We start from the raw sequence: 27,226 nt of genomic DNA on the forward strand, positions 1-27,226 counted from the left end.
TACTTTTCTTAGGTGTAGTTCACTTGTCCAGAACCCACCAGGCACCTGCCAATAACTATCAACATACTAAAATTATGAATGTGAATTACTGTTTTTGCATATTTCTGCTGAAGAAGTAATTCAGTTTTTCAAAGAATTGATTATTTTAATATTCTTGCCCATGGTAGAGTTAAATTTGGCCAAAGCAGTATTTAAAGTGTGTAATTTGATAAATTTTGAACTTCTTAACACTTCTGAAACCATCGCTGTAGTCAACATAAGGAACATATCCATCAGCCCTAAAAGTTTCCTTGTGCCTCTTTGAAATTCCTCACTCCTGCCCTTCTTTTTTCCCTTCCAGTCTCCAGGCAACCACTGATCTGATTTGTGTCATCATAGACTAATTTGCATTTTCTAGAATTTTATGTAAATGGAATTATACAGTATTTCTCCTGTCCCTCTCTCCTCCTTTTCCTCTCTCAGCCTCTTTGACACAGCATAATTATTTTGAGATTCATCCATGTTGTTGCACTTACAAATAGCTCATTCTTTTTATTGTTACAGTAGTATTCCATTGTATGGTAATAGCACAGTTTCTTTATCCTTTCACCTGTGGATGGACATTTGGTTGTTTCTACTTTTTGGCTGCTCTGAGCATTTGTATACAAGTCTCTGTTTGGATATATACTTTTCATTTCTCTTGGGTAAATGCCTAAGATGAGAATGGCTGGATTAAATGGCGGTTGTATATTTAATATTTAAGAAATAACCCAAGTGTTTTCCCACCAGTAGGGTGTGAGATTTCCTTGCAATGGCCGTTTTAGTCATTCTTATGGTTACAGGGTGGTATTTCACTACAGTTTTATTTTGCATTTCTGTCATGGCTACTAATGTTGAGCATCTTCCCATGTGCTTGTTTGTCATCTGTACATCTCTAGTGAAGTGCATGTTCAAATCTTGCCATTTTTTAAATTGGGTTGTTTTTCTCTTTTTTTTACTGTTGAGTTATGAGCATTCTTATATCTTCTGGATATAAGTCCTTTATCAGATTTAAGATTTGCAGCTTTTCCCCCAGCTATGGCTTGTCTTTTCATTCTCTTTAACAGGCTTCTCAAAGAGCAGAGTTCTTAATGTTAATGTTTATAAGTTTTTCCCCATGGCTCATGCTTTTGGTACTGATTTAAGAAATGTTTGCCTAACCAGAGTTACAAAGATTTTTCTCCTTTGTATTCTGGAATCATTACGTTTTTAGATTTTACATTTAGATGTAATATCTATTTGCGTTAATTTTAATATAAGATTCAAAGTTCAAGGTATAGAGGAATGTCGAACCCCCCATCTTTTTGGCACGTGGATATCCAGTTATTCCAAAACCATTTTTTAAAAGACTATTCTTGCCACCACTGAATTGTCTTTGCATCTTTGTTGAAAATCAATTGACTATGTATGTGCGAATCTATTTCTGGACTCTATTCTGTTCCATTGATTTTCGTGTCTACCCCACCGCCAATACCACACTATCTTGATTATTGTGTCTCTATAAGTCATGGAGACAGGTAGGGTAAATCCTCCAACCTTGTTCTTTTCCAAAGTTGTTTGACTAATTAGGTTCCTTTAATTTCCATACAAATTTTAAAATGCCAAATTCTCTAAAAATGCCCACTAGAATTTTAACTTGTATCATGTTAAATCTATAGATCAATTTGATGTGAAATGATATGTTAACAATACTGAATCTTTTAATTCGTGAAGACCACATATTTCTCCATTTATTTAAATCTTTAATATTCCTCAACAGTATTTTGTTTTATTAAATTGAACTTTTTCATAGATTTATCCACAAATATTTTATATTTGTGGTGTTATAAAAGTGTTTTTTTAACATTTTTATAAAAAATTTTTTGCATAATTTTTGTTTACAATTAATGCAGGAAAAAAGGGGGTTTTTTTAGTTGAAATATTATTAACATACAATCGTATGTTCATTTCAGGTGTACAATATAATTATTCACCTGTGGTGTACATTACTCAATGCTTATCACAATAAGTGTACTCTTAGTCCCTTTTATCTATTTCACTCCTTCCATCCCTATTCCCCCACCTCGCCTCTGGCAACCACCAGTTTGTTCTCTGTATTTAAGAGTCTGGGTTTTTGTTTGTTTCTTTTTTTTTTCCTTGTTTATTCATTTGTTTCTTAAATTCCACATAAGAATAAAATCATTTGGTATTTGTCTTTCTGTGACTTACTTCACTTAGCAAAATATCTTCTAGGTCTATCCATGTTGTTGCAGATGGCAGTGGCAAGATCTCATTCATTTTATGGCTGAGTAATATTCCAGTGTGTGTGTGTGTGTGTGTGTGTGTGTGTGTGTGTGTGTGGTGTATGTGTGTATACACCACATTTTATTTATCCATTCATTTGTTGATAGGCACTTGGTTGCTTTCATAATGCTGTGATAAACATAGGGATGTATATATCTTTTCGAATTAGTGTTTTTATTTTCTTTGGGTAAATACCCAGTAGTAAAATTACTGGATCATATGGTAATTCTGCTTTTAAATTTTTGAGGAACTTCCACAGTTTTCCATAGTGACTGTATCAGTTTGCATTTTTGCCAACAGTGAAAGGTTGCCTTTTTGTTTTGTTGATGGTTTCCTTAGTGTGCAAAAGCTTGTTATTTTGCTGTAATCCCTCTCAAAATACCAACAGAATTTTTTATAGAACTAGAAAAAATATTACTAAAATTTGTATGGAATCACAAAAGACCCCAAATAGCCAAAGCAATCTAGAGAAATTTAACAAAGCTGGAAGTATCACAATCCCAGATTTTAAGATATACTACAAAGCTGTAGTAATCAAAACAGGATACTACTGGTACAAAAGTAGACACAGATCAGTGGAACAGAATAGAGAGCCTGGAAATAAACCCATGCTTATATGATCAATTTAATACAGAAGAGACAAGAATATACAATGGGAAAAGACAAGTCTCTTCAACAGATGTGTTGGGAAAACTGGACAACTACATGTGGAATAATGAAACTGAACCACTTTCTTCCACCCGACACACAAAAAAAACTCAAAATGGATTAAAGACCTAAATGTGAGGCCTGAAACCATAAAACTCCTGGAAGAAAATAGAGGCAGTAATTGCTTTGACATTGACCATGGAGATATTTTTTATTTCAATTTCTGATTGTTCATTGCTAGTATATAAAAAGATTTTTATGTGTTTAGTTTAAATCCTGCAGTTTTACTATACTCAATTATTCTAGTCCTTTTTTGCATATTCATAGGATTTTCTACATAAATGATTATGCCATCTACTATAAAAAACAGTTTTCCTTCTTTCTTTCTGATCTGGATGCTTTTTACTGCTTTTTCTTGCCTTACTACATTGACTAAAGCCTACACACAGAGTTGAATAGAAATGGTGAGAACAGACCTCCATGCCTTATTTATGATCTTTGAGGGAAAGTGTTCAATCTTTCATCAAACATTGTTTTTATAGTAATATTACTTAAGGGTTGAATCCTAGATTCCATCTAAGCTTTCATGTAAGAAGTGGAATAATGTTATGAACTTTAAAGTAGTAATATAAAGGACAGTTTGAGATCATCCTTTCTTGTTATTATAACTTTTTGTTAATATTTTCTTATAGGCCTGTAAAATTTGTTTTATGTTTTTTGTTTAGTTTTCTGATTTTTCCTCACATTTGTGTCTTGGCTCCATGAGTTGTTTCTTGTTCCAGTTGAGGGCTATGAGTTCAAATTCCTTTCTACCTGTGTAAATAACATATATTTTTATGCTTTGAAAAACAAGGATTTTTGGGAAAAGACTGAGCCTGAATAGAGGACATAAAAAATATTTAATGTTGAGGTTTAGTAACATTATTGGACTTTCTTAATGAAAAATCTTATTTTGGTTACCATAGCATCAGCACCTCTTTAAATACTTCCACTCATTTAATTTAAATAAAAACACTCTCAAAAGTTCATCATCAGGATCTTAACTTGTGGACCCTCTTGAACTTTTATTCTTTCTTAAGTAATGACAAGCATTCAGGTACATTTGTTTTCTTCTATTTTTAATGTCCCTGGAACATGAGTTGGCAAGAGTTTCTTCATAAACCTCTCTCACTATCCTGTTCACCGAATTCAATAGTATTGCCAGGAATCCTAATAAGTTTCTGCAGGAACATTTTGAAAGCCTAATTTTTTTCTGTCCATTGGTTTGGAAAATCCTGTTTTTCCTTATTAGAACTGAAATAACTAAAAAGTGAGAGGCGTGTATTATATATTTAGGGAGGGGTAGAATTTGTGTGTGTGTTACATGTTTCAAAAACATAGTTTAATATATGTATGAGGTTAATTCCTCCGTCACTCACCTGATTTATTAACATAACATTTTCTTTATCCAGGCCTTTCCTAACAAGCTCAGTGACAGAGGTCAATCCTTTGTCAACCCTTTATGCCTAGATAATCAACTCAAAAGAAAAGGGCCTATTATTGTAGGGCACCTTTATCCTTTGATGTTGCTGTCAGAAAGGTTTCTCTCATAAACCGTGAAAGGATTTCTTATCTTTATTAATGATTCAAGTTCCTTCATAATTCTTATGGTGTCTTTAAAAATGCTATATAGATCCTCACCTAATTAGAATATTTATAAGTTAACTGGAAAACAATAAAAAAATCATAGTTTAAATGACTGAGATTAGACTAGAAATTTAAGGTTCATTTCCTCCCTTACCTTGCACCTGATTCTTTGGACATGAAATACCAATACTTGTTAGATTCATTTCTCTCTCATTAAATAAACTAAGTGTAATGATACAGTGTTGTGTGGCATAGATATCAGACAAACCTTTAATAAATGGAAACTGGTTTGCTTTCCTTAAGAGCAGATTAGTTGAATTTTTTTGGTAAATAAGCTAGGAAACTGTTCACTTGAATATTTAGGAAAAAGAATTATTCACTAACATCACAGATCTAAGTTTTGAGTGGCTTGGTGTTAGAGGCTCTTTTTATTAGATACATTTTACAGTTGTATTTCTAAAAAGCAGCTCCATTTTATAAAGATGAAAGAGAGAAAAATAAAAACACAAAAAGGATAATAGATATTTGGACCAATGTTAAATGAGTTCAGAAATTGCTGTAGCATGACAAGAGATACCTGCACTATTAATGTATAACATGAGTCATTACAACCATTCTCACACACATACACACCCTTCCATTATTACCCATCTTTTAGTTCTAGTTTCTTAGCCAAGTCCTAGATAAAGACACAAATATATACAAACATGTGACTTCATTATAGTCTTAGACTAATACATCTTCATACTAGTTTCAGGTTTTACTGTTTTTAGGGGACGTTTTTCCAACTTAACCTTTATTTCTTAACAACTTCTGTAAGTCATCGGGAACATTCTTTTCTCAAACAACCTCAGTCCTTGTGTAGATAAGTTTCACCCAAGGCAGTGACTCTCTTTTCAGATCATTAATCCCTTTCAGAATCCTATGAAAGCTGTGGACCCTCTCTCTAGAAAAATGTACATACACACACTTCTATTTATAAGTTCAGAGAGTTCATGGACTCTATTGAAGGTTATTTAGGGACCTCAAATTAAGAACCCTAAAAAGTGAATAAAATATGTTTTCCCAGATTTTTCAGTTAACCAAAAAGGTATTGAAAGCATATACATTTAAGTTTTTAGGGGAAGTTTGTCATCTTGATTTTTTTTTTTTAATTTTTTTTTTCAACGTTTATTTATTTTTGGGACAGAGAGAGACAGAGCATGAACGGGGGAGGGGCAGAGAGAGAGGGAGACACAGAATCGGAAACAGGCTCCAGGTTCTGAGCCATCAGCCCAGAGCCTGACGCAGAGCTCGAACTCACGGACCGCGAGATCGTGACCTGGCTGAAGTCGGACGCTCAACCGACTGCGCCACCCAGGCGCCCCTGTCATCTTGATTTTAAACATGCATGATTGTCTTTTGTTTTATCCTAAAATATAATAAACTAAATAAAACACTGATCATTTGATGAGTTGTCATTCAGAGTCAGGAACTGCCTCACATACTCACCGCTATTGTTTTGTGCTATAAATGAAGCAGATTTCACCCTCATCCAAGACTAACTTCTTTTAACTTTATTGAAATTAATGTTCTAAATGTACTAGGTTATACATGACTTAATTTTTCTTAAGAGATACAGTTCATTATACCTTTATATTCAGTCTTTGAAATTAAACAGGGGAGTTTTGATTAAAGCAAAATTTTGCTTAATTTCTATTTGTATCTTTCAGGCTGTCAGAAGTTTTTCAGTAATCCCTTATTTGGGGGGATGGTATTTCCATATATCTTTATGTAATACCTTTGTCTTAATTGTGTGTATATAAATTGTTATTCGTAGCTTATTTTTATAGACATGTTCAAGTTTAAGTAATAGTTTACAATTTATCCTTATTATTCTGTTTTGTTTTCTAGAGAGTCTCACAGTCTAGTAAAAATCTTAATGCTATTCCTGTAGGTTTCTAGTCCTGGAGGCTCTACTTAGCAGCCAGAATCCATAAAACCAAGAACAATTGAAGCCTGTCAACATCACTTTTAATCAACTCAGGGGTTGTTCTGGAAAGACTCAAGGCCACAGGGCTGTCCCTCCCTGCAGGGGTTGGTATTAGTTGCCTCTTCCAGCTCTGACAGCCTAAGAAGTGGGAGAGGCTGTGAGGCTCAGTCAGACAGTTTCCACTTTGACACTGCAGAATGGCTCAAAAATGTCCTCTGTATTTTAACTATGAATTCCACACAGCAACCATATGTGAAAAGTAAGGAATATAACCATTATTCTGAGGCAGTTATTTTATAGTCAGTACAGCTAAGTTCTTGCCTTAGATCCTGCTTCCATCCTTCCCGAGGAATGGGGTGCCATTCGTCACAGTCTCCTACTCCAAGCTTTTGGAGCTTGAATTTTTAAAAATCTCTTTATAGCCAAGGAAATACAGTATTGGTGTTTGCATTCATATGCATATGCAACAGATGCAAATAAATGGTGATCTCTTCATTTTTGAAAGCATATTTGGAAATTCATACCATCCCTCAGACTTTTTTCTCTTAAAAAAAAGTAGAATATTTTTTTCTTTAAGGTATATTGAGTTCGGATTGTCGTTTGTTACTTAAAAATATTTTTGAGATTGCTAGTGACTTGGCAGTTTTAATTTCTTGGGTTGGTTAAATTTATAAAGGTCAAGTGGGGACTCTGAATTATTAAAAGACTGAAAAACACTAAGAAAACTAATTTGACTGATGATCTTTTAGAAAATATTTGAGTTTAGGAAATAATATATATATTAGATCAGTACTTTTTACTAAAAGAAAATATTTAGCATCCATATTTTAAATTTCTAAAATGTCTGAAGTATTACATCAGGTAAAGATGTAGTCCTTAAAACTGAGTATTCTAGTTTAGTAGCTTCCAAATTTTTGACTATGACCTGTAGGAAGGTAAGAAATGTATTTCTATTGAGATTCTGTTCTACACATACATATATTTATATACACACAATATAGACTGGAATTTCAAAGTAAGTGTGATGCAATAGTTACTTCCCATTCTGTTCTGTTTATTTTTCTATTGTTTTTTTTAAAAGTGTTTATTTATTTTAAGAGAGAGAGAGAGCGTCTGTGCATGTGCAGTTGCATGTGTGAGGGTGGGGCACTCTGGCAGGGAAGGGGCAGAGAGAGAGAGAGAGAGAGAGAGAGAGAGAGAGAATCCCAAGCAGGCTCTGCACTCTGTGAGGCTCGATCCCACGAATCTTGAGATGACCTGAGCCGAAATCAAGAGTTGGATGCCCAACCAACTGAGCCACTCAGGAACTCCTGATTTGGTTTTTAAATGCTGGTCTTAACCCATTAAATTGACTTCTCTCTTGGAATATGGGTCACGACTCAGTTTGGCAAACTGGCAAACACTGCTGCAGGGTAGGACTTGTCCAGCTCATGCTGCCTTAAGATTCTGGCAGCAGACTGCCATCCTTCTGCAGTGCAGATGATCATAAGGAAGCTTACCTGCCCCTGAGTTGATGACAGCCCTCTGAGTGGCTTTGGAGGGAGAAGAAAATGATAAGATGTCATAGTTGTTGGGAGGAGGGAGGAGGAAAGTAGAGAAAAAGGTAAATGAGAAATGAATTAAGATGTTTCATACAGCCAAGTAAAGCTATTTTCTGTTTTAAAAAAATTCATTCTCAAGAACAGAAGGGAGCCTTCCACGCCTACTCTGTCTTCCAAGTAATTTCATGTATTTTGAGGATAGAGAAAGAAATAAAGGTAACATCTCCCCTAGGAGAAGAAATTGGAAAGAAATGGAGATAGGTGAGAAATTGAGAGAAAGCAATGGAATCAGATCTGGATTTGTGCAACATATTCATTGAATAATGGCTAAATTTTCTTAATACTGTAAGAAGAGGCACATTTTCAGTGTCTCATATGTAGTAATAAGGGAAGACATGCTTATCCCTTTGTTGAAAACAGATTCAAAGCGTGAAAGAAGCTTTAAAAAAAAAAACAAAAAAACAAACCCTCATGGAAGCTAAAAGTCTTCCTACCTGTATGCAATAGCTCTTAAGTCTCTGACAACTTTTTCTCCTGCATACTTGCTCACAGAGTGCTTCAGGGTTACTGCAGGGCTGTCAGGTGAGCCCATGTTGTAACTTTCTGGATGTTAAAATCATGCATTGTCTACTAACAAGTCACATAGTAACTGCAGACTAGGCTTCTAACAGGTATTCATAGTAGTAGTTATCCTGCCATATTTACCGCAGTGGTTTTGGCAGCATTATTGCCAAAATTTAGTAACACGTAAGGCCTGTCTATAGTCACACATTTCAGTTTTAGTGTTCTTATCTTCCTGTCCTTAGAATACTTGTCTACAAGACGATAAGCCCTGTCGACACTGGTCTTGTACAATTCTAGATCCTCAGCATTTGTTATAGTGCCTGAGACATAAAAGCACATAAAATAGATACTTGTTACCATTATTATTGAGGATGCTTAGAAAACCAAGTGTTATTGTTGTTTATAGAGGTCTGATATAAAATTTTATTAGTTTTGGGTGTCATGACACAATGATTCGATATTTGTGTACATTGAGAAATGATCATCACCAAAGCCTAATTAACCCCCATCACTGTACATAGTTGTACAAATTGTTTTTTCTTATTATGAGAACTTTTAAGATTTGTTCTCTTAGCAATGTTCAGATATGCAGTGCAGTATTACTAAGTATAGTCACCATTCTATGCATTAAATCCCAGTGACTTATTCATTTTATAACTGTAAGTTTGCACCTTTGACCCCCTTTACCTATTTCATCCACTCCCCTCCACCTCTGGCAATTACCAGTCTGTTCTCTGTATCTAAGAGCTTGGTTTGGTTTGGTTTGGTTTTTGTTCTTTGATGTTTTTTTTAACTATTAAGTATTTGCCATGAAATCATAAAGTATTTAGAACTCTGGCTCTAACATACATATTTATATTTAGTGCCTTAGAACTTTATTTTTCTAATATATAGTACATCTTGAGTTGGGATATCTTTGAGGCAATATAAATTAATTTTGTTTTCTAATTTAAGATTGTGGTTGTAAATTATTAACATCAGTAGCTTTATTTGAAATGTAGATTTTATGAATACATTATTCTGAGAACATTTTAAATATAGTTCTCAAATTATTTTCCAATTAAGAAAGTTAGCATTTTTCTTAGCTGGAAATTCCAGTGACTTTCATTCTCTCTTGAGCCAGATACTTTATAGACAAATGTTAGAAATTATTTTAGCTTAGTTATATCAAGCTTAGTTCTTCTTAAATGTGGTTTGGAGAGAAAAAGAATAAGCAGTTCTTTTTTGTAATTTTGAAATGTTCTCAGAGAAGTGAATGATACTATATCATGCATGTTTGGGTATTTATAATGCAGTGGCTCTCCTATTTTGGTGAAAGGAAATAACATGGTACTTCTCATCCCCTTGCGTTTTTTCCTACCAATATTTTACTTCTAAAACGAAGTAGTTCTTTGACTGGAATTTCAAAGGCACTGATAACCATTTCAGTACAAAAGGTTACACCTAAAGTGACTATGGCTGAAGTCATATTTCAGACAAATAATTCCAGTTTCTGATCTAGATTTCTATGAGACCTCTAGAAATTATATATTTTACTTTATTCCCACAAAACAGAAAAATAATTTCTCTAGGACTCCGTTATGAATACTCACACATCTTCTTGCCTAATAAAGTTTCAAAAACAACCTCCCCTCCTCAGTTGCCAAGAATACAGAAAAGACCCATTTCATGTGTCTGTGACCATGAATCAGGCAGTTGGGAAAGCTCCAGATTGCTCTTGTCTTTTTTGGCTCTTCAACAACAGTAACAAACGCAGAAACTCTGAGACTAGATAATACAAATCAGTGAATGTTGCCAAAATTTTAATTGGCAGTACTGAAGTTGCTACTTTGAGCACCTTCAGAAGTTTGAAACTGCTGCATGAAGTGACACCCTGTCCTCAATAAATACTGTGGGACATGGATAGGAGGGATCTTTAATTTTCTAAAACAAAAATACAGAAGTATAGTCCAGTAAATCTAATACTCTTTTAAAATAGCTTTTTATAAATAGTGAGTTAAATATTCATTTTCTCCATATCCGCTAGTTTTATTATCTGTAGAATTATTTGTCCGAAAGTAAAAATGACAACTCTATAGTTTTAGAAATTCACAAATTATGCTAAATGCAATGCAAGATAAGGTTTGGAGAAACTATTACAAATTTAAGTTTAACATTACAAATATAGGTCAGCATTGAGGTACCATTTGAATATTTACGGTTTTACTAAAACATTTTATTAATTAATATTAATATTAATACTTAAATTCTTCTCTATAGTGTCACCAGATCAGAGCCTTTCTGATACCCAGGAAATAGTTTCACAGGTGATCATTCATCTGCTAAATAATATATTGTTTCTGATATTAAAGTACTTTTAATTAAGATTTCTTCTAAGACTTAAATCTTATAACACTCAAAATATTATCAGTCAGCATACATTATATACACATTCTTTTAAAAATACCTACCTATCCAGGGGCGCCTGGGTGGCTTAGTCGGTTGAGCGACCGACTTCAGCTCAGGTCATGATGTCATGGTTCGTGAGTTCAAGCCCTGCGTCGAGCTCTGTACTGACAGCTCAGAGCCTGGAGCCTGCTTCTGATTCTGTCTCCCTCTCTCTGCTCCTTCCCCACTCATGCTCTGTCTCTCTGTCTCAGAAATAAATAAACATTAAAAAAAATTGTTTTTTAATAAATAAAAATAGCTATTCAGAATCTATTTGGATAGACACCTGAAATTACATTTTGGGTTATTTACTGTCCAGAATCTGTTCTCAATATATTGCAATATTTTAATATCAGATTTTATTTTCTAAGTCTTAGTTAAATAAAAGAAGTTATCTAGTGCAAAATTCATTTAATGTAAACTTTTTGTTTGCTTGTTTGTTTTGGGCAAAGGGGCTTAGACTTTAAGAAACAAAATAAGAGTATTTAAGTTTAATGTATGCCTAATGTATAATAATTTTTCTCATTTATCATCAAATATTGTAACCATATGATACCTCTTTGGGCATCTCATCTTTTTTCTTCTTTGTCAGTATTTGAAAACTTTCTATCATGAAAAAGGAAAAAATAGGATAATTAATTTCTTTAAAACTGAAAACACAGTTTTAGTACTGTTATCAAGCAAAAAAAATATTACAGACAACATTTGTTGAGCACTAATGCCAGGCACTGTTCTAATTAATTCTGAAACAGTATATAAAGTGCAGGTACTTTTAGCATTTCCAGTTTTACAGATTAGGAAGACCTAGAAGGCTGAGTAACAAATCCAAGATTATGTTGCCAACAGGTAGCAGTTATTGCCTTCTATGGAGTATTATTTAAGTGTCTAGTATTTAGTGTATACTGTATAGTTACTATTTATGTTGCATTATTATCATATACAATATTATTATAGTCCTTGAATTCCTTCTGAGTTTTGCTTGTACAATAGGCCAAATTATCCCTATAATTGATTAATACTAGTTAAGACGCTGGCTGGACTCTATGACTCTTCCAAAAGAAATATGGTTTCACCACGAGGATCAAGGTAGAGCATCATTGTGGTTTGTTTATGTAAAAAGATACTGGAGTATAAAGAACTCAAAGTTATAATCTTACCTTTGCTACTTATTTAGTTAGCGTTGAGTGTTTATGTTCATTGGTTGTTAACAGCAAGAGCTGAGTGTTCTTGTATTGGGAACACTTGTGAATCTGTGAGATATTAAAAGGCTTCTAATTATAGTATCTTCTGATGTCTTTATGAAGTATATTTCTTTCTGTTCCCAAAGCATGTAGTTTGAAGTTTATTTGTCATATATCCCTCCTCAGGTATTATTTTTAGAAGGGCCAACCCTACTTATTATTTTTCTTTTATATTAAATATTTCTTATTTTACCTTTAATACTTCTTAATGTTCAAGAGATCTGGGTGAAAGTCTTGTATGGTTATTAATTTGAAACAGTCTCTGGAAATCTAATTTATTTCTTTAAGAAAGATACCAGGTGGTAGGAAATCAGGTATATAAACAAATCACCTGAGATTTTGAGTGCTCTGATTAGCTTAAGAAAAAGTTAATATCTCATTTACAAGATTTTTTTTTTTTTTTTAACCAGGTGTGGCAGTTTTGCTAGATACAGTGATAAACAGTTTCTCATTTTCTGGCTCAAAGTTGAATTTGCTTTGTGAGCATAGCTGGAATTAAAACATTTTAATGTTTTTCAAGATCAGTGTATCTTGGAGGCATTTTGATGACTCAGGGCTGATTTTAGCTGCAAAAAGAATTATAGCAGAATTGCAAGGAGAAGGAACAGATGTTTTTTAAGTTTCAGGATGAGTAGGTTGGTTGCATAGCACAAGGGTAATTGGATGATGTAAAACGCAGTGACTGTGAGAATAAGCAAGGAGATACTCTCAGGGTGGTTTTGGTTTAGCAAAAGGATGAATGAAATAAGGGAATATGTACATGATGTGGGTCATTAGATGTCATGAAGCAGAGATTTCTGGAGTGGAATGGAACCACATGAGGAAAAGGTAAAAATTATATTGGTGAGGGTAAGTTACTACTAGTGGTGAACTATTCCACACTATTATAGCCTGTTAAAAGATATAGACCCCAAGCTCTTGTAGAAGTCATCCTTATCCATAAGAAGTAAAATCTTAAGTCTGATGTTGATTTTTAGACACTTTTACTGGCTGAATAATTTATTAAAGCAATAAAATCGTGAAAAATTATCACTTGGTAGAAAAAAGGTAAAGACAAGTCTATTCTTTGAATTCCACTCCTTGGTGGCGTCTCAAATGTCCTTAATGAGAACATAATCTTCCTTAAGGCTTCAGTTCTGTTAGCCATGACAGTTAATGTCCACCTCTCCTGAGTGACTTGAGGTTGGTCTACCTCACTTTCCTCCTCAACACCTTACACTCCTTGATCGTCTCTGTTTTAGGCATTTTGACACTCTCTAGCATAAAGTCAGTCTATTTATGGCCTTCAGAGCCTTTCATAAGTTTACCCTGCATTTGTTTGCTTTTTTTTTTTCATTTTTAATTGCCACCAACATGGCTTCCTACTGTCCACTGTAGCAAATGTAAGTTCCTCCCATTAGCCTTTCCCATCCCATTGTACCTTTATTCTCCCTAACTTCCACTCCTCTCTGATGTTTGCAGTTCCCTGTTCCCTTGACTATACATACTGTTTTCAAAACTTACCTGCTAGTCAAAAAGGAACATCAACTAAGTATATATATCTAAGGTATTTTGGTGGAGAATAGGGATATAAAGATTAATAAGATATTTTATATGCCTGCAACTTATTTATAGTCTGGCTGCTGAGATGGAAGAAATCTCTTTGTTAAAATATCATGAACAATTCAGAATAGGATGTGATGTGTCAAATGCTTGGAATTAGCTATAAATGTCAAAAGTTGAGGAAAACTGTGGACTGAGGTAGCTGGGTTGGGATTTAGAAAGGAAATGCAAACTGTGTTGTCTTATCAATAACGTGAATAGTAGAATGTGTGTGTGTTTGAGAGAGAGTGAGTGTTTGTCTTTGTCTTTTTCTGTTTACCCCCTGTAGGGATAGAAGGATGACAGGTGTTTCAGGAAAACAGAAAATGCAAAGTTGTGGAACTATAAAGACTTGCCTTGGATACAAGAGCAAAAGCTTATGTAAGGAAATATGGTTGAAGAGGTGATTTGGTATTAGAGAATATTTTTAACATTTATTTATTTTTGAGACAGAGAGAGACAGAGCATGAACAGGGGAGGGTCAGAGAGAGGGAGACACAGAATCTGAAACAGGCTCCGGGCTCTGAGCTGTCAGCACAGAGCCCAGCGTGGGGCTCAAACTCATGGACCTGAGCTGAAGTCAGCCGCTTAACCGACTGAGCCACCCAGGTGCCCCTTAGAGAATATTTTTAAAAACCCAACCATACTAACAGCAAGACCGTACAGACCACTTTAAGGATTTCTAAGTTGGAACAAGGCAAGGGGACCCTAATACCTTTTTAAAGAAACATTAAAATTTTTAGGTGAGAACCAAGCTCAGCGTAAAGAAATGACATTTCCCTGACAATTTATATAAGTATTCCAGATGGTTTCTTTAGGCCCCAGCTAAATAAACTAATACTAAAGGTCACCTGGCATGGACAATAAGAAAAGGGTCCTGAATTCCTAAAGTCATAACTATCAGATAGTAAAATATTTTTATGTCTTTTTCATGTTATTTGAAGTGTTCGCTAAGAGAAAGAAATGGAACTAATATAAAAATAGTTCAAATTAATGTTTCTATTAGTTGTTTCTGACATTATGTTGCTGCTCAAGTTGAACTTTTACTTGTGCCAAGAAAATGCATTAGAGAACGTTTCTTAATATGGCTAGTTATATCTTTGAATCTGACCGTTCAAGTCATAAAAGAGCCTGCCTCTCCATATTTGCTATTTCAGTTGTTTTCATCTCTTTTTTGTGTGTGTCTTGAGGAATTAAGACTAAGCCTAAGACTGTTAGATATATTTTTCAGAGGAGACTTGTATTCTGAAAAAAGACAATAGATTGATTGGTTCAGGTTTTTTCAATGCATATTTTTTATTGTGAAAAAGAAATCAGTATACCCTTCCACCATGGAAGGTGGTAATTACCCTTTTTATTGTATTCACAGCTTGTTCAGAGAGTTATCTCTAAAATTGTGACTTAAAAACTTTTGTTAATGTTTATTTATTTGAGAGAGAGAGAGAGAGAGAGAGAGAGAGAGAGAGAACGAGCTAGTGGGCACAAGTTGGGGAGGGGCAAGAGAGAGACAGAGACACAGACTCCGAAGCAGGCTCCAGGCTCTGAGCTGTTATGAGCTCTGAGATCATGACCTGAGCCAAAGTTGGTCGCCCAACTGACTGAACCACCCAGGCGCCCCTAAAATTGTGACTTTTAAAACATAGCATCGAGAGTCTATTACTGAGTTAAAAATAAATAATAATTAGTATTGAATAAGACATAATTCTAAATTTCTACTTCCTATACTGTACTATTTTCATTAAACATTTTTTTCAGTATTTCTGTATGGTAATCTGAAAGCAGAAACCCATACTGTAGTGATATATACTACCCAGTAGTAGAAATTGCATATTTCTGGCTTGATATCTATTCTTCTCTTTGGAAATAATAATGTTTTGACATTATTTTCAAAGTTAGAGGTTTGCGTTAAGATCAATGATAATTTTAAATACCTAGCTCTGGCATTATGGAATTGTAACATATGATTTTAATTGTACTAGATGTGAATAGAAATAAGGTATTTTTATAAATTGCAAAAGAAATCATTTTTACTGAGGACATATGTGCCCAGGACACATTATACTATTATAACAGTCTTAATAAAGTAGATATTTGTATTTCTAGATAAGAAAATTGAGACACAGAGAAGTTAAGTGTTGACTAACTTGCCCATGATCATGCAACCAGTAAATCATATAATTGGGATTGGAAACCAGGTTTCTCTGACTCCCTAAGTCCACTCACTTTCTTTGTTCTTGCAGTGCTGTTTTTGTGTAAATATTGCTGGTTTAAATGTTTCATTCAAGATTGTTGATCAAGTATTTCAAGGGAATTGGCCCATACAACACTTTGACAAAAAAACAAGTTCTACAGAAGTGCAAGGCAGTAGGGGAGCCTGGGTGGCTCAGTCGGTTAAGCGTCCGACTTCAGCTCAGGTCATGATCTCACGGTCTGTGGGTTCGAGCCCTGCGTTGGGCTCTGTGCTATCAGTTCAGAGCCTGAAGCCTGCTTCGGATTCTGAGTCTCCCTCTCTCTCTGCCCCTCCCCCACTCACACTCTGTCTCTCTGTATCAAAAAATGAATAAACGTTAAAAAAAATTTTTTTTAAAGTGCAAGGCAGTAAAGACTTCAGTTATCCAACATCATCATTTCGTGAAATATTTCCCATATAGCTTTTTAAAGCAAGCATTTAAGTTAATAACTTCTCCCTACGTTCTTAAAGTGTTCTATAATTTATATAACTTTTATTTCGAGTGTCATCTTAGGCTATTAGCTTGTACTTTAATAAAGTGATGGCCTCAGGAATTGTTAATGACTCTTAAGCCAGTTACTGCCTCAGAAAGTGGTTCAAGATTACTGTGCTTTTGTGGTTGGTGATTTGCTGTCAGCTGTCATTTCTCAGTCAGATTCTGACAGTTCTTTTCATACTGCTTCTATTTTTTTTTCCCCTGCCAGTAACTTAAGTGCCAAAATTTATAGGGAAAATCAGGTAACTGAATTTGTCAAATACAGTAACCTTAATTTGCAACTAATTATGTATATCAATAAGCTTTGACCAGTGAGCCTAAGGGATCTCTACATCCTCCTGGAAAAATATAGTACTTTCATTCATGGACATTGTATTCCTGTCTTTTCTTTTTTTAATGAGGGGGGTGGGTGCTAATTGTTCTGTGTTTTCCTTAATGCAGTAGTCCTACACTGGTGGGGGGGGGGGGTTGTATATTTAAAGGGCCTACACACTTAACTGGTATTTCTTTTAATCACATGCATTGCTCTTGTGGTTCTAAATATTTGAATGTGATTCTCCTTACTTAAAGTTGAATACAGCCAAGAAGACAAAAAGCATCAGCCGTTACGCTTGGAATCTTTTGTCTGCAGTGGGTTTTTTTCTTCAGTGAGCCTGCTGTCTTTACTCCAAGTCTCCCTTTCTTCACTGTGGCAGTAGCTGATGTCTCTGTCACTGCTACTCACAACCATACCGAGTGATATAAAAGAGCTTTGAAGCTTAAAATACTTCTCCAACTTAACTTGCACATGTGTGTCTTCAAGTTTCTCCAGCAAAGTGACTGAACCAGGTCTGCTTTCAGTTCTCTTGTCAGTCAGTGCCTCACGGCTTTCCCTTTCGTCACAGCACTCGTGATGCAGTGTGCTTTATAATCCATACTCCTCTTTTAAGTCACATGCAGATTTAGATACTTTGCTTATCTCTATAGCATAGAGCTCATCTCTGTGTCTGAGTCCTTATGATTTATAATCATGGTAGCAGTAAACTTCAACTTTACATGGCCATCTTAAAGAAAACACACAGGAGCTTTCACAGAAGCTGGGAGCTTTTCTACCCAACTAGAAATATGCTAATGTTAGATTCCAGGCAATCTCATAAAAGCAATATATTATTAAAAAAAAATTTTTTTTTAACGTTTATTTATTTTTGAGACCGAGAGAGACAGAGCATGAACAGGGGAGGGGCAGAGAGAGAAGGAGACACAGAATCTGAAACGGGCTTCAGGCTCTGGGCTGTCAGCACAGAGCCCGACGCGGGGCTCGAACTCAGGGACCGCGAGATCATGACCTGAGCCGAAGTCGGACGCTTAACTGACTGAGCCACCCAGGTGCCCCCCAAAAAAATTTTTTTTAATGTTTAGTTTTGAGAGAAAAAGAGAGAGAGAGAGAGAGGGCGAGCATGAGCAGGGGAGGGGCAGAGAGAGAGGGAGACACAGATCTGAAGCAGGCTGCAGGCTCTGAGCTGTCAGCACTGAGCCTGATGCGGGGCTCAAACCCACCGACCATGAGATCATGACCTGAGCCGAAGTCGAATGCTTAACTGACTGAGCTACCAACATGCTCCAAAAGCAATATATTATTAAGAGGAACCTCTTAAAAAACGGTTTTATGTCTTTTATAATTAGTAAGGATCCTTTCTGAATTTTTATTTAGGGGCCTTCCAACTTAAACATAGGATGTTGAGTTCTCTTGCATACATGAATAATACGTGTTCAGAAATGGTTCAGCCATAATGCCATAATTAGCACTATTTTTCCAACAGTATTTACTCACTTGGTGCCTCTATGTCACATTTTGGTAATTCTCATAATATTTCAAACTTTTCCATTACTGTTACATTTGTTATGGTGATCTGTGATCAGTGATCTTTGATGTTACTATTATAATTGTTTTGGGGCACCACAAACCATACCCTTACAATGGCTAATTTAATTGATAACTGTGTGTGTTCTGACTCCTCCAACTGGCCTGTTCTCTCTCCTTGAACCTCACTATTCCCTAAGACATGATACTGACCTCAGAGCTGGCAATAATCCAACAGTGGCCTCCAAGTGTTCAAGTGAAAGAAGAGTCATACTCTCCTTTTAAATCAAAAGCTAGAAATGATGAAGCTTAGTGAGAAAGGTGTGTCAGCAGCCAATATAGGCCAAAAGGTAGGCCTCTTGTGCCAAACAGCCAAATTGTGATTGCAATGAAAAAATTCTTAGAGGAAATTTAAAGTACTATTCCAGTGAAAACACAAATGGTAAGAAAGTGAAACAGTCTTGTTGTCGATATGGAGAAGGTTTTAGGTGGTCTAGGTAAAGGATCATAGCGGCCATAACATTCTCTTAAGCCAAAATCTAATCCAGAGCAAGGCCCTGCCTCTCCTCAATTCTACAAAGACTGAGAGAGGTGAGGAAGCTGCAGAAGTAAAACTTGAAACTAGCAGAGGTTGGTTCATGAGGTTTAAGGAAAGAAGCCATCTCCATAACATCAGAGTGTAAGGTGAAGGAGTAAGTGCTGTTGTAGTACTGCAGTAAATTCTCTGGAAAATCTGGCTAAGATAATCAATGAAGATTAGTTACTAAACAGATTTTTTAATGTAGATGAAACAACCTTATACTGGAAGATGCCATCTTAGGACTTCATTAGCTAGAGAGGAGAAGTCAATTCCTGGCTCTGAAGCTTACTCTCTTGTTTGGGGCTAATGAAACCAGTATCCTTAAGTTGGAGCCAGTGCTCATTTACCATTCTGAAAAACCTAGGGCAATTAAGAATTATGCTAAAACTTCTCTTCCTGTGCTTTATAAATGGAGCAAAGCCTGGATGACAGCACATATGTTTACAGCAGGGTTTACTGAATATTTTAAGCCCACTGTTGAGACCTGCTCAGAAGAAAAGATTCCTTTCCAAATATTACTGCTCATTCATGAACAGATACTTCTCCAAAGAAGACATCCAGATGGCCAACTGACACATGAAAAGATGCTCAACGTCACTCATCAGCCGGAAAATAAAAATCAAAACTACAATGAGAGATCACCTCATACCTGTCAGAATGGCTAATTTCAAAAACATAAGAAAAAAGGAGATGTTGGTGAGGATGTGGAGAAAAAGGAAACCTGGTGCACTGTTGGTAGGAATGCAGACTGGTGTGGCCACTGTGGAAAACAGCATGGAGATTCCGCAAAAAGTTAAAAATAGAACTACCCTATGATCCAGTAATCTCGCTACTGGGTGTTTACCCCCAAAATTCAAAAACACAAATTCAGAGGAATGCATGCATATTTATTGTATTTTTTTGTAGCATTAATGTAGCATTAGCAATAATGCTAAGAGAAATAAGTCAGGGAAAGACAAATACCATATGATCTCATTCATGTGGAATTTAAGAAACAAAACAAATGAGCAAAGGGGGAGAGAGAGAGAGAGAGAGAGAAACCAAGAAATTCACTCTCAACTATAGAGAACAAACTGATGGTTACCAGAGGGGAGGTGGGTGGAAGGATGGGTAAAATTGGTGATTACTTATCATAATGAAAAAACGAATAATAAAATAATTTTTAAAACCCCACAAATATTATTGCTTATTGACAATGCATCTGGTCACCCAAGAGTGCTGATGCAGATGTATAATGTTTTCACGCCTGCTAGCGCAGCATCAGTTTTGTAGCCCATGAATCAAGGAATAATTTCAACTTTCGAGTCTATTATTTAAGAAATACGTTTTGATTCCTCTGATGGATCTGGGCAAAGTGAATTGAAAACGGAAAGGATTCACTGTTCCAGATGCCATTAAGGACATTCGTGATTCATGGGAAGAAGTCAAAATATCAACATTAACAGGAGTTTGGAAGAAGTTGATTCCAACCCTCACGGATGACTTGGAGTATTTTAAGAATTTAGCAGGGGAAGTAACTGCTGATATGGTGGAAATAGGAGAGGTAGAGTTAGAAGTGGAGCCTGAAGATGTGACTGAATTGCTGCAATCTCAAGAAAATGGTTTCTTGAGATGGAATCTCCTAGTGAAGATGCTGTGAAGACTGTTCAAATGACATTAAAAGATTTAGAATATTACATAAACTTAGTTGATAGATCAGCAGCAAGATTTAAGAAGATTGACTCCAGTTTGGAAAGAAGTCCTACTGTGGGCAAAATGCTGTCAAACAACATCATTTACTGCAAGGAATTTGTGAAAGGAGATCAGTCAGTGCAGCAAACTTCATTGTCATTTTAAGAAATTGTCACACCCCAGCTCTTAGCAACCACCACCCTGATTAGTCATCAGCCATCAACATGGAGGCAAAGACCCTCTATCAGCAAAAAGATTACAACTCACTGTGAAAGCTCAGATGATGGTTAGCATTTTTTAGCAATAAAATACTTTCAAATTAAGGCATGTACATTTTATTACACAATGCTGTTTCACACTTAATAGACTACAGTATTGTGTAAACATAACTTTTATATAAAAACATTCGTTTGACTCACTTTATTGTGGCAGTCTGGAACCGAACCTGCACTGTCTCTGAGTTGTATTTGCATTTTCCTGTATTCTTACTTACCTTTTAAGATTTTACCTTTTTATATCTTTTTTTTATAATTTTTTAAAAAGTTTATTTATTGAGAGAGAGAACGTGAGCAGGGGAGGGGCAGAGAGGGAGGGAGAATTCCAAGCGGGCTCTGTGCTGTCAGTGTGTAGCCTCATCTGGCACTCAATCTCATGAACTGTGAGATCATGACCTGAGCTGAAATCAAAAGTGAGACGGTTAACCGACTGAGCCACCTAGGTGCCCCTACCTTTGTATATCTTAACTTGCCACTTTCCATGCTTGACATGAGAAAGTTACCTCACAGACTAAAGTATGTGAATAGTACATGCTGTATATGTCGATAGGTAATCTTGGAAACCTATTAAACTTTTTAGGGTTGCTTGCACAAAATCATCATAACTGCTGGAGTATAATAGTATGACATGCTTTAGTGAGACTCACTGTAGATTAAGAAATAGGTGTTGGGGCCCCTGGGTGGCTCAGTCGGTTAAGTGTCTGACTTCGGCCACGTCATGATCTTGCAGTTGGTGAGTTTGAGCCCCTCGTTGGGGCTCTATGCTGTCTATCCTGACAGCTCAGAGCCTGGAGCCTGCTTCAGATTCTGTGTCTCCCTCTCTCTCTGCCCCTCTCCTGCTAGTGCTCTGTCTCTCTCAAAAATAAAATAAACATTAAAAAAAAAAAAAAGAAATAGATGTTGCCTCCTCTAAAATAAAAAAGGTTCTTCATATTCTTCAGGGATACACCATATGTTGATTCCATATTTGTGGTAGTCAAGTGGCATCTTTGACATCATTTTTGAAATGTATTACCATGTTCAGCTGAAAAAAACTCAAGTAAGAGTCAAAATTGGTAATCGTTTTAAGTGTTTGTTGTTTGACAGCAGCAAAAGTAGCATAATTCACTTTTGCTGATACAAATTAAGAAACTCAGCAGTTATATATTGCAACAAATTGAAGTTTTCAAAATGTTGCTTACATTTGTCTTTTGAGAGAAAACAGTTATTGTGTAGTAAATAGCTTATTGTAGCTTTTGAGAAAAGTGTGTATTAAAAACAGCTGTAAAGATGGGAAAAGTGCCTTTTCTTAACTGGTAGAGAGCAGAGTGAATACCTCAATTTGTGCAACTAATAATGCCTATATGTCTGATATGCTTTGAAAAGAAAAGAAAATTAGTGAGCATTTGATTTCCTGAAATCTTTTGCTTTAATGTAATAAAGTACATTCATGATTAAGATGTATGATTTTTTTTGGCTAAACTTTAAGACATAACACTGTTCTTTCTAATAAACAGATATTCCCTTTGTAATTAGGTGGAATTTTGAATTTATCACAGCAAACAAACTGTCTGGTAGCTTATATCATCTAAAGAAAACTAGATTAATGAATTTTTTAGTCAAGGGTAGTCTTTAGAAATTCCATGGTAATAGGTCTTTGTGGTGGCTTTTAATCTCTTAAAACATAAGGCTTGCATGGGATGAGGCATGAATTAATTTTCCAGCTTTTGACAAAATTGAATCCTAAAACCATCCGCATGCATGTGACAATCACTTCTAGAGAGTAATTAGCTTGCTATAAATATAAGAGATTTCCTGGGAGAAAATTGCTCATGCTATGTAACCAATAGGGAAATTTAGCATTTTAGAGAAAAAGTATATCTTATCCAAAATAATAGAACCCTTAAATTTTTAGTTTGTTTTGGCTATTGTGCTTTTTTTATGTAGATTTAATTGTGAGAAATGTGGCAGGCTGGGGTGTGAGACATGTTTATGTCCTTCATGGGATGTAGGATTAACTTTCATAATTAGTTTTTAGGAATCTTTATGGAAATTTTTTCATGAATCTATTAAAATGCACAAGGATGATTTGCCATTCAATTGAAAATCACATTAACCCCTAAACCTTAGGATGGACTTTAGAACTAGACAAACCTGGTGAGATTCTTAACCCAATTTATGTACTTTGATGGGTTATACCTTGTTTTTCATTTATAAAATGGGAACAACAGTATCTACTTTTTGGAATTATTGTATGAAGTATTTAGAATAGCGTGGACAAAGTACTTACCACAATACCAGGTTTATAAAAGTCGTTTTTAAAAAAATGGTGTTTCCTTCTACCACCATCACCCTTCCTCCAAGGCATTTAATAAGCCATTGCAAATAGGGACCTTATACTTTTATTACCTTTTGATCCAGATCATTAGGATCTCCAGATATCCTTTCTTTTTACAGTTTTTTTTTCACATGAGAAGTTATGACATGAGAAACTGAGTGAGTAAATAACTAAAACCACAGGTATGTTCTTTGAATATCTGTCCTAGAGGACGTGGGCTGCCGAAAACTTGATACACCTCTCCTGAGAAAACAGGGCACACGGGGATGCTATGCTCAGGAGTTCATCATGTCCGTGACACAGGGTTCCAACTTAGGAGATATTATGAACTCAAGGTGTTCTGTCTCAAAACCAGGTTTTACTTTGACTTTAATTCATAAATAACCTCTTGGTGTAGCCAACAGTTTTCTAATTCAGAGTGACAAAAAATAGAATGCAAATAAACCAAATAGTTCATTATTTGCCTTCATTTACTACCCTTAATAGTTTTATTATAAAGCATATATTGAATAAGTAAGCGTGAACCACAATGGGGTTTAGTTTCTTCAGTTTATTTAGTTTTATTTTCTTGTTTAAAATGGAAGTCAAAGGAACTGGAATGGAAGAAAAATTCTTCTGTTTATGTAATACATTTTCATGTTTTCCTACATAAATCGAGTGCAGAATAACCCCAGGAAATAACAAGAAAGCAGACTAATGGAGTTGTGTCCCCTGATGTCTACCAAATGGTTTACATAAGTTAACTCATTAAGTCCCAACAGCAACCATCTGGCAGATTGCGAGCATTGTACTCCAGGTTACATGGCTTACAAATTAAATAGCATGGAGCCTAAGGATTGTGTAGCATGGAGTGCACTGCACATGTATCAGAAGGACCCGAGTCAGGATTTTAACTTAGTCCTACCTACTCTAAAGTTCTTACTGTTTTCTTGTCATCCTCTTTCCTAAATTGTCTCAATAATGTAGCAAGGTGAGGAAGATACTGTACAGAATTGCCCTTAAATTGCATGTTATTTAGTTACCTGTGAAGAAGTAAAAAGAAAGCAGTGTGGTATGTTGGAAGGAGCTCAGAATTGGACAGGAGACTTGAGGTTCTCATCTTTGCCTTAAAACAATTTTTTCAAATCAGAAATACGGTTTTTCATTAAATCCTGTGCAACTAAAATACATTTATGACCATTTGGCTTTAGAGGTTTATAAAAGAAAGTGAAAATATTCAGAGTCAAATAAAGTGCATTGAGAGTGCTTTGGAGCCAGGTGAAAGTAAACTTGAAACCTTCCATGACTGACCACATGGTAACATAGATCTGCTCCTCCTTATAAATTTGATATGGTTTACCAAAGGGTGATATATTAATTAGCAGTAAGAAATGGGAATTACTCTAAAACAGCATTCCTTATAAAGCAGAATTCAAAATGTTAGGTCTGTAAGAAGCAACCATACTGGCTTTCCTAAAAGAACTAGATCTACTGGAGTCAGGGTGCTTGACAATGTATGCATCAGAGACAGCAGTCAAATGATGCCCTTCCTCCTCATGCTGCAGGGCAGATGCTAGAGATAGCCCTGACCACAGAAGAATTGTGGTTGGTTTCTTTCTGATACAAATGTATTCTCAGCTACCTCCCCCCAGGTGGTGGTAGGGGAAGCTCTTTTGACTCATTAGAATATGATTGCACAGTGATACCAGCTGAAGAAATATTTGTTGTATAAATGACCTATATCCCTAAAAAAAAAAGAGAATATGTTCCTATTCTTGGACTAAAGAGCAGGAGGGGGTTGAATCTGATACATTTCCACATAGGGTAAATACTAGAAATCGCAAATCCTATATCTGCAGATCTGGAGGCTATAAATAAAAATAAGCACATACATCCAAATGATGAAATTAAAGGCTGCAGGACTGATCACCAATGATGTAGGATTCTATTCCTGAATATGCCATTTTCTGACTAAACAGGCAGTGATGTATATGTACATAGAGGGCTGGGATTTGTTCATCATTCTAGGCCTTAGAAGGTTCAAAAATGAAAGCCAAGTCTTCTGCTCTTATCCTATCCTCATTTGGAAGATTTGATTTATCCTTGTCTAACTTTTTAGAATTATTTTTTTGCACCTTAAAAATAAAATTTTATTTTTTTAATATGAAATTTATTGTCAAATTGGTTTCCATACAACACCCAGTGCTCATGCCAACAGGTGCCATTGAGGAGGGCACCTGTTTAGATTTTGTATCCAAACATCACCTACATGCTTTTTGAAAGGTCTGGATCTAATATGTAAAATCTGGAAAATACTTACATATATTATATATATATATATATTCACACACATACACACATACATATGTATCATGTGCATCATATACATACACATACCTGTACTTGCAAAGTATGTGCACATGTACACACACACCACACACCAAACACAGAGAACAAATACAAAGGAATGATTGCTTCTGTGTTTATATCTTCCCTGTTACTTTTTAAAAGCATTTTATAATTTTCTGGGTGAATATAGAGAGAAAGATGGAAGAAAGAGCAAGCCTAACAAATTGCTCACACTTAACCCTAATTCTCCAGTCAGCAGTAAGGTATATTTTCTCCCTTCAAGAGTCTTTCCTCCAAAAGTACCTCCTGCTACAATAATATGCCTCTCTTTCTGTTAAAAGAGGTGAGAACTATTAATAGCAATAATATATGAATATAATGGAATGTCTCATTTTAAATCTTGTTCTGACAATCTGTCTACTGTGACTTCTCTCCCCATGGTGATTACAGCGTTTCCATTTTCCCTTACATATTAAATATTTACCAGGACTTCATCTTTTATGGTTTTTTTTTTTGCAAATTATGTTTTATTTTCTGTAATTTTCTTTTGCAAAACTTTCTCCTCTGAAATTCTTTCATCATATTACACTCCCTAATGGATATTCAAAAGAGTCTTCAAATTTGAATTTAGATCTTATTAGTAGGCTATTCATGAAATCATCTGTTGGATCATTAGTAAAATGATAAATTAGAGTCTTGAAGCCACCCCTGTGTACACTCTGAGGGCAGACTTTCAGTGGCTTGTCATATGTCTTTTCTCAGCCTGTGGCCTTTTAGCTTTGTGTAGTCCTGTTGAATATTTTTACCAAAGCCACTTTGAACTAATTTGGCCAGTCCTGTTTCTTGAGACAATTTGCTGATCCTTGTATCTGCAGATTTGGTAGAAAATCTTGATGGAGATATTTTTTTAAGATTTTTATTGTGGAAAATACATGGAAATTGTTTCAAGAAGGAAATAAAGGCTCAGTATAGTGTAACAGCAAGAAGGTAGACATCTATTTTGAATTCATCCTTATTTACATGGGTCCTAAGTCACTGTTTAAATCTACAGTCTTGTAAAACTAGCTCACAAGAATGTGAAGTGTTAATGTTTATAAAGACGTTTTTGATCTAAAAGGTTAATGTTTATAATGTTTATAAAATTTGAGTTATTGTCAGTAAGGCTATATAAGTGAATTACTTATTTAAAATTTGCATGTTTACAGTGTGTATTATCTAGTGCTTCTCCCATTTGGCCACTTTGATGCATTCATCCTTTTTCTTACCATGAACAGTATTGATAAATACTGAATGGATGTGTCATTATCTTTCATATTTTAGGAGGCAGAAAGTTCTTGGTTTATAATGAACAGGGTATCTTAACTATTTTGTATGTTTGTTTCCTATCTGACTTAAAAATGCTTGCAAGTGGGTTTGCTTGCTTGTTTTCTCCTCCTTCTTGTCCTCTTCAGATCTCCCCAGTAGCTAACATCCCTATTTCCTCTTTCACTAGAAATCATGTCCACATCCACAAAGCTAGGAGAAGCCTAATTCCATGTGGCAGCGTGGTTTAAAGGGACCTCTGCTCAGAAAGCTATGGTTGATCCAT

General features: G+C 35.4%; 1 protein-coding gene across 1 annotated transcript in view; it reads left to right on the plus strand.

Annotated features, from left to right (window-relative positions):
* Window positions 1–27,226, plus strand: part of RNGTT (RNA guanylyltransferase and 5'-phosphatase) — a 306,719-nt gene that overhangs the window by 255,110 nt on the left and 24,383 nt on the right. The window lies entirely within an intron of this gene.

Source organism: Acinonyx jubatus, chromosome B2 (genome assembly GCF_027475565.1).
Source record: "Acinonyx jubatus isolate Ajub_Pintada_27869175 chromosome B2, VMU_Ajub_asm_v1.0, whole genome shotgun sequence".
Lineage (NCBI taxonomy): Eukaryota > Metazoa > Chordata > Mammalia > Carnivora > Felidae > Acinonyx > Acinonyx jubatus.